Raw genomic sequence first — 8,841 nt, forward strand, 5'->3', positions numbered from 1 at the left:
CAAGTTCAGTACCACTTTCTGTCCAGCATCCAAGGTCTAAATGAGAACAATATTGAAGAATGGAAAAAGATATATATTGCAATATGTTGCCAACTTGTTCATTCCATGCCTAGAAAACTTGTTGCTATCCGTAAAAATCATGGAGGTCATACAAAATACTAGTAGTTTTTAATGTGGGTATGTTCATTTTTTTCATCACCTAATTTGAGTAAAATTGCAGATTTTGTAATGAAAGTTATAGTATTAACCTTACTTTCATGTTATGGGTTTAAAAAGTGTTCTATGAAACTCAGTCTTGTCAATATTTTGGAAATTGTTCCAGTGTTCAGATAGATATTGATTAAAATCTTACTTTTCAACTTGAGTATGCTAATTTATGCTGATCACTGTGAATGTTTTTGGTCTATGGTACAAAAACTTGCTGTCAGGTTCCCTTTACTGATCCTAATGACCCTCCAAATTGTATCATGTATCATTATACTTTTTGATCAGCACAACATAACACTGATAATAAATTCAAAAGGGATGGAGCGTTCTGTGAGAATATGAAGATTATAAAATGCATGGGATCAAAGTGATTGACAAAAATGGGAAGAGAAAATCATGATGATAGACAATGTAGACATGGAATGCTTGAACTGCAGATGTCAGAGCAAATGATCGATTGCATGTGAACTGGAGATGTAAACTTTTCTTAGGAAACAAAATTTTTAATTTTAAAGCTGTAACAGCTTGGAACTTAGGAATACTATAACAATAAAACAAAAGTAGTTAAACAAAATAGATCTGGATTGTGCAAATGAATGAATTAAGTGAACAGTAGCTGAATTATTGTAAAAAATACAATAGGAAATATGTAATGAATGGAAAACTAAAATACTAAAAGCTTGTAATTGCTAGAAAGATAAACGAGGGGAAGAGAAGAGAGAGAACCCAGCTGATCCTTAGGCTGTGTGCACACTGGGCATTTTTTCCAAGTGGAATTGGCCCAAAAATGCTAGGGAATCCTTATGCCAGGTAAATCAATGAGAATCCTGACATGCTGTGCACATGATCAGTAATATTCCTTTCAGGATTTGCTGTGTTTAAATCTGTAGCATGTCAATTCTTTGCCGAGTTTTTCAACCATTGACTTTAATTGAATCAGTCAAATCCATAGCAAAAACGCAGGTATAAATTTTTTTGCGGATTTGCTGTGGATTTTTGCCATGTATTTGACTGACTCATTTGAAGTCAATGGGTCAAAAATGCTGCAAAAATGCACAAAGAATTGACCGCGGGTCAAAGGCGTTGGCTGATGATAGATTACTCCTCCCATCAGCCTATGGCTGCTGTTGCTGATAATAGCGAGAGCAGGCGCCACTGATGGAAGTTGTCATCAGCCAGCACATGTTCTCACAGTAAAGAAAAAAGGGTTGAAATATATAAATATTGAAAAAAAAAACACATTATACTCACCTAACACCAAATCCCCCATGCCCATGTCTCCTGTAAAAAAATAAAAAATATAAAAACACCATATCCCTTGCCTGTCCGCCATAGTCCACGTAATACAGAGTGTCCCATGGCGGTCAGATCATTTGTAAAACAGCCACATCTGCAGATGTGACTGTTCTACCCAGCATCCAGCGAGACACTGACTGTAGCGCAATAGCTCTCTCAGTGTGTAGTGCTGAGCTGCCTTGAGAGAGGTCACATGAGCTCATCAGCAGATGAGCTCCCGTGATCTCACGACACCGCCGCTGCATGAGAAAATTCTCACGCAGTGGTGGTGCCGTAAGTTAGATCACCAGAGCTCATCAGCTGATGAACTCCTGTGAACTCTGTCATGGCAGCTCAGTGCTATACACTGACAGGAGCAATTACACTCCTTTGTCAGTGTCAGCCTGCTGTCCTGTAGAGCAGTCACATCTGATGATATGACTGATCTACAAGTGAGATCATGGTGGGACACTCTGGATTCTTTCATCACTTCGGACAGGTGGGGGATATGACTGTTTCTTATTTTTGTTTTTTTACAGGTAACAATGGCTTCAAATGGATTAGGCGTTAGGTGAGTATAAAGTTGCTTTTTAATTTTTAAATAAATGTGTAAAAAATAGTGTGTACGTTTATTTGAAATAAAGGAGTTTATTTTTGCTTTGTCTTTATTTAAAAACTTTTACTATGTAGTTAGTAATGGGGGTGTGTAATAGAAGCCTCTTCATTACTAACCCCTGGGCTTCGCATGAGCTGCCAATACAAGGCTGACATGAACCCCAACCCTATTAACCCCTTTCTGACATTGTCAGTAATAGTATGTCCATGTGCCCTGGGCCTATTAGACCAGGTACGTACTATTATGCACAATGCCATCATGCCCACACAGAAGCTGTGCGGGGCAATCGCTGCCATGTGTCAGCTGATTCTCACAGCTGACATCCAGTGCTATGTGCAAGAAGCAGTCCCGTACCATGCCCGGCACATTAACCCCCGAAGTGCTGCGATTGAAGTAGATCGCAGCATTTCGGGAGCAAGGGGAAGTAAACGCAAGCCTCTTAGCTTGCCTCCGACTTTCCGCGCTGTCTGTGCCGGGTCTCGGTAGTTGCCATGGTAACCCGATGTCGTCATGACAACATCCGGGTCACCAGGTTTCTGGAAGTTACTTTAATCATACGCAGTGCGCCATCAAAGTTACTTCTGCCTGTGCAGCGCTGACAGGCTGTCTAGCATAGAGATGCTGCTGCATCTCTATTCTATACAAGCAATCAGCCTGCAAAAAATGAAAGTCCCATAGTGGGACAAAATGTAAAAGAAAGAAAAGTGTCAGAAACTGAAAAAAAAATTGTTAAAATGTTAAAAATTTTTAAAAATAATCCAAAATATACAGTTGTGCTCAAAAGTTTACATACCTCGGCAGAATTTTTCCTTTCTTGGCCTTCTTTCAGAGAATATGAATGATAACAAAAAACTTTTCCTCTACTCATGGTTATTGGTTGGGTAAAGCCATTTATTGTCAAACTACTGTATTTTCTCTTTTTAAATATTAACAAACAAACAACCAAAAACATCCAAATAACCCTGATAAAAAGTTCACATACCCTGATGATTTTGGTCTGATAACATGCACAGAATTTGACACAAATGGGTTTGAATGGCTACTAAAGATAACATCCTCACCTGTGACCTGTTTGCTTGTAATCAGTGTGTACATAAAACCTGAGTGAGTTTCTGGGATTCAGACAGACTTTTGCATCTTTCATCTAGCCACTGACATTTCTGGATTGTGAGTCACGGGGAAAGCAAAAGAATTGTGAACGGATCTACGGGAAAAGGTGAACTGTATAACACAGGAAAGGGATACTAAAAAATATCCAAGGAAATAATAATGCCAGTCAGCAGCGTTCAAACTGTGATTAACAAATGGAAAATCAGGGGCTTTGTAAAAACCAAACCACGGTCAGGTAGACCAACAAAAACTTCGGCCACAACTGCCAGGAAAATTGTTTGGGATGTAAAGAAAAACCCCAAAATATCATCAGCTGAAATTCAAGACTCTATGAAAAATAGCAGTGTGGCTGCTTCAAGATGCACAATAAGGAGGCACTTGAAGAAAAATAGACTGCATGGTCAAGTCGCCAAAAGAAAGCCATTACTGCGCAAATGCCACAAAGTATCTCACCTACAATACGCCAAACAGCACAGAGACAAGCCTCAAAACTTCTTGTACAAGGTAATTTGGAGTGATGAGACCAAAATTGAAAGGAAACCATTCCTACAGTAAAGCACGGAGGTGGATTGCTGATGTTTTGGGGATGTGTGAGCTACAAAGACACAGGAAACTTAGTAAAAGTTGAAGGAAAGATGAATGCAACACGTTATCAGCAAATACTGGAGGCAAATTTGCACTCATCAGCCCGGAAGCTGCGCATGGGACGTACTTGGACGTTCCAACATGACAACAATCCAAAACACAAGGCCAAGTCGACCTGCCATTGGCTTCAGCAGAACAAAGTGAAAGTTCTGGAGTGGCCAACTCAGTCTCCTGACCTCAATATCATTGAGCCACTCTGGAGAGCGCGCAGTTCATGCTAGAAAGCCCAGGAATTTACAGGTATAAAGAAATAGTCGGCACTCCGTAGTCCTTGTTAGTAATTAGTGGTGCATGTGGAGAGATAGATTGCAAGCAAAGTAGAAAGATCCCGGCACTCACGTGTATACGCTCAATTAATTTATTCCACATGTAGGAAAACTACAACAAAACGTTTCAGCCCCTTGCAGGCTTTTGTCAATTGTGGATAACAAGACGAATTCCACACATATATAGAGAAATTTAGAGGAAATGACATCATACAAAGAAAAATATTATAGAAAACCACAACAGAACATTACACTACAATCACAAAATATAACATCATACATGAAATAATAAATAAACATCATAAATAAACAATAAAACAAAAAACAAAAAAAAACCATCAAAAAATGACATCATAAATTAATATAGTATCTCCATACCAGTACAACAAAATATTAAATACAAAAACCTAAACATTCTTGTATATAACACTAAAAATTCCTCCAAATATGAAATATCCCATTGTTGATTCACCTATCTAGAATATATAAACAATCCATAATTATTACAATTAATGCAATTTTATAGAAAAAAATTTTGAAAGTTATTTTAAGATTTTTTTAAAAAAACTTTATAATTTTTATTAATTGTATAATGCTCACTCAATTTAATTATTATTTTTAATTCATTGACACTAATCTTTAAAGAAACAGTACCGATAATGAGATAATTTTGTATAGGGTCATGCCATAGTTATAGCATCACAAACCATTAAATTCCACCTAATCATGTTCCTAGTCACTCCTATCACCAATTCTATTGTCAAAATGGGTTACATCAAATTATCACCAATAGAAAATAAGAGAAATCACAGGAATATAATATTATGCCCCATATAATATGTTTCACTGCTGCAAGATATGGCCATATCTGGAGATCGCCTTCTTATTGGTCTCATCCAATACTGTAATATCCTGAAAAAATATTCATTGATTTTGAGTGGTCTGAAAAAAGGAAAAATAATGATTTAGAGCATTTGGCTTACACTGTATTCCTTATTCAAACCATTGGGAGATAAACTGTTAAGTGTGAAAATCCAAAATGCCTCTCTCCTCAAGAGGAGTTTTTTGAGGCTTCCCCCTCTCCTGGGTACACTTACTTCTTCAATTACTTGATATTTTAATTGTGCCACAGAGTGGTTTTTTTCTTTGAAATGCAAAGGTAACGGAAGTGTAGTATCGCAACATCGAATAGTAGATTTATGCTTGTTAATGCGTACACCGACTGCCTGTGTAGTCTCGCCTATATAAATAGAGCCACAAGGGCACTTGATCAAATAGATAACATTGGCAGATTTACAGGTAAAAAAATCTTTGATATAAAATCTCTTCCCAGTAAGGGAGTGGCAGAAATATTCTCCTCTGATAACGTTGTTACATTGCGCACATCCCAAACAGGGATATGTTCCTTTACTTTTTGTACTAAGGAATGTCTGTCTGAGGATCAATAAATCACTACCCACATCAGCACGCACTAATTTATCCCTTTTTATTACAAATTCGGGGAGATGTTTGAAATTCATTCACAGTTGGGAAAGCTTCCCTCAAAATATGCCAATGTGTTTTAATTATTTTATCCACTCTAACATTAATCGGATGGTATTGTCTTACAAATGGCATTCGTGGCATATTGCTGTCTCTTTTAACCCTTTCAAGTCCCACGTCTCTTTCTGCCTGATCCAAGACATGTTTAGGATAACCACGATGCTGGAAGTTATTCCTCATTTCTGTTATACGTTGCTTTCAGATTAAAGGATCTGTAAAAATTCTTTTTACCTCAAAAACTGCGATCTGGGAATCGCCTATTTCATGAAATACGGTGAGCACTTTTAAAATGTAAAAAACTATTCCAATCTGTATTCTTTTTGTATAGATCAACATCCACACGTCCAGTGCCAGTCTTGATGACCATTGTGACCAAAAAATTCACATGTTCACCATCATATGATAAAGTAAAATTTAATTCTGTCCATACACTATTTACATAGTTTTGAAATTCCATTAGAGTCTCATGTGGCCCCTCCCATAGGCAAAAAATATCATCTATAAATCTCAGCCAAATTTTGGCATAGGTTTTAAATAGTTCATGACAATAGACAAACTTCTCCTCAAAAAATGTCATATAAAGATTTGCGTATGGGGGGGCCACATTCACACCCATCGCTGATCCCCTTTTTTGTTTGTAAAAAACATCATGGAATAAGAAGTAATTCTCATATAGAACAATTTCCAACAGGTCAAATATAAATTCTCACTGTGTCTCAGGGACTCGAAATTCCTCTAATGTCCAATTAACTGCACTTAACTTTTTTTGATGTTCAATAGAAGTATATAAACTAATTACATCAATGGTAGCAATAATAGCATTTTCAGAGATGTCGTCAACATTTTTAATTTGTTGTAAAAAATCACCCGTATCAAGTAAGAAAGACTTACTTCTTTTAGTAAAAGGAGTCAGAATTCGTTCCAAAACAATTGACAAGGGGCTCAACACAGATTCAGATGAAGCCACTATGGGCCTGCCAGGGGGATCAATCAAAGTTTTGTGGACTTTAGGTAATACATAGATCACAGGGGTAATAGGATCTCTTTTAATCAAATATTCCACCAGTTTAGTATCAATAATACCCCTGGACCTATGTTTATCAACCACATTTTTTATTTTGATTTGTATTTCCTGTAATGGATTCTTTTTTAATGGCATATATGTTTCAATATCAGTCAATTGTCTCTGGATCTCACGTATATATTTATCACGATCCATTATAACAATTGACCCCCCCTTGTCGGCAGGCTTAATTTCAATTTGTTTGTCCCCTTGCAATTGTTTGAGGGCTTCCCTCTCTTCAAATGTTAAATTACCACTGATCTGAAAACCCTCTCGCTGCATTTGATTCAGTAAAATATCGACATCTCTTTTCACAAAATCAATATATGTCTCAGTCGGATGGTATATTTTCGGTGGTACAAAACTACTTCTGTTCCTAAGAGCCAGGTCAAATAATATCAAACAATCATTACCATCACCAGTGGTCGTTACTGGCAATGGCAGCGGAACATTAGAAAAGTGTGATTTCTATCTAATATTTCTATAAAAATGATTTAAATTAATGTCCAATTGAAAACCATTTAAATCAGTCATTATGCCAAAGGATGAACCCTTTTGCAGGGTCTGTGTCTGTTTCGGTAATATAGTCTTAGATGAAATGTTTATAATCATAGAATCTTCAGTACCTGAGACCTGGTGATCATCGATGGTGTAGTTTCTCCTGTGATGGCAGCCCCCTCTCCGCGTTTTCTTGTGGGTTTGCGTCCTCTCCCCTTCTGAAAAAAAGGACACAGTTGATTCCAGGAGCCAGAGATGTCACTGCGGGAATCTGAGGAGTAATAGCCGGTCCTGGGAAATGATTTAAACCCCCTTTCAAAGCCAGGTCTCGGGTCACGCCACCTATAAACTCTGTTAGACAAATAATCTTCAGTGTCTCTGGTAAACGTTCGTCGCTTCCTATCCTGCAGCTCCTTGCGAAAATTCTCCAAGATGGTATTTGTAGAATCTTTTAAAGCACTCAATTCATCAGATTTCATGCATGAACTGAGCTGTAGTTCAATATTATGTATTTCATTCCTCAGTTCAGTAATGGCTTTCTGCAATCTCTCAACAGTCAAGAGAATCAAATCCAAAGAGCATTTATTAATGATATGTTCAAATTCATCACAAAAGGCTGAATCGTTGGAGATCCGTGGGATCTGTGGGATCCGTTTCTCACGGTAATATTCTGTTAAAGTAGCGGCATGGAGTTCATATGAGATCAGTCTCTTGGACTCCTTTTCAAAATCTCGTTTCCTGAACTCACTTGCAGGTATCTTCAAAAAATCCGTAGAAATTGTAGATTGCGAGATGATCCTTGTAGCTTCCTCATAATTAAAAGCTGCCATATAGATCCAACGTGTGCATGTACTTCAAGAGAACAATATAGATATAAAGAAATAGTCGGCACTCCGTAGTCCTTGTTAGTAATTGGTGGTGCACGTGGAGAGACAGATTGCAAGCAAAGTAGAAAGATCCCGGCACTCACATGTATACGATCAATTCATTTATTCCACATATAGGAAGACTACAACAAAACGTTTCAGCCCCTTGCAGGCTTTTGCCAATTTTGGATAACAAGACAAATTCCACACATATATAGAGAAATTGAGAGGAAATGACATCATACAAAGAAAAATATTATAGAAAACCACAAGGGAACATTCCTGAATTGTTGGTTTTTGTTTATTCTGCCTCACAAAAATTGGAAGAGAAAGCGATCAAAAAATGTAGCGGGCCCAAAAATGGTACCAATAAATACGTCAACTTGTCCCGCAAAAAACAAGCCCTTACATGACTCGGCTTTGCAAAAAAAAATAGTGTGACAGCTGCCAAACATAAAAACCTGATATGAATCTGGCATTGCTGAAATCGCACTGACCTGAAGAATAAAGTCATCTAATCACTTATACCACACGAGGAACGATGAAAAAAATAAACTCTAGGGTTAGGGTTGTGCTAGGGTTGGGTTTGTGCTAGGGTTAGGGCTGTGCTAGGTTTAGGGTTAGGGTTGTGCTAGGGATAGGGGTAGGGCTGTGCTAGGGTTAAGGTTGTGCTAGGGTTAGGGTTGTGCTACAGTTCTGTTAGGGTTGGGGTTATATTAGTTTTGGGGTTAGGGTTGTGTTGGGATTGGGATA

The 8,841-nt window shown here is 37.7% G+C and overlaps 1 long non-coding RNA gene across 1 annotated transcript in view; it reads right to left on the reverse strand.

The window, feature by feature from the left end:
• The window catches only part of LOC141252840 (uncharacterized), an 83,716-nt gene extending 76,120 nt beyond the window's left edge, over positions 1-7,596 (reverse strand). Inside the window, exon 1 of the long non-coding RNA XR_012314127.1 lies at positions 7,351-7,596. This is a non-coding gene — a long non-coding RNA (uncharacterized lncRNA). The remainder of the gene's footprint in view (positions 1-7,350) is intronic.
• Positions 7,597-8,841: the final 1,245 nt, after the last annotated feature.

The sequence above is a fragment of the Phyllobates terribilis genome, unplaced genomic scaffold (genome assembly GCF_046119375.1).
Source record: "Phyllobates terribilis strain yellow unplaced genomic scaffold, ASM4611937v1 Scaffold_2__4_contigs__length_985480577, whole genome shotgun sequence".
In the NCBI taxonomy this organism is placed as follows: Eukaryota; Metazoa; Chordata; class Amphibia; order Anura; family Dendrobatidae; genus Phyllobates; species Phyllobates terribilis.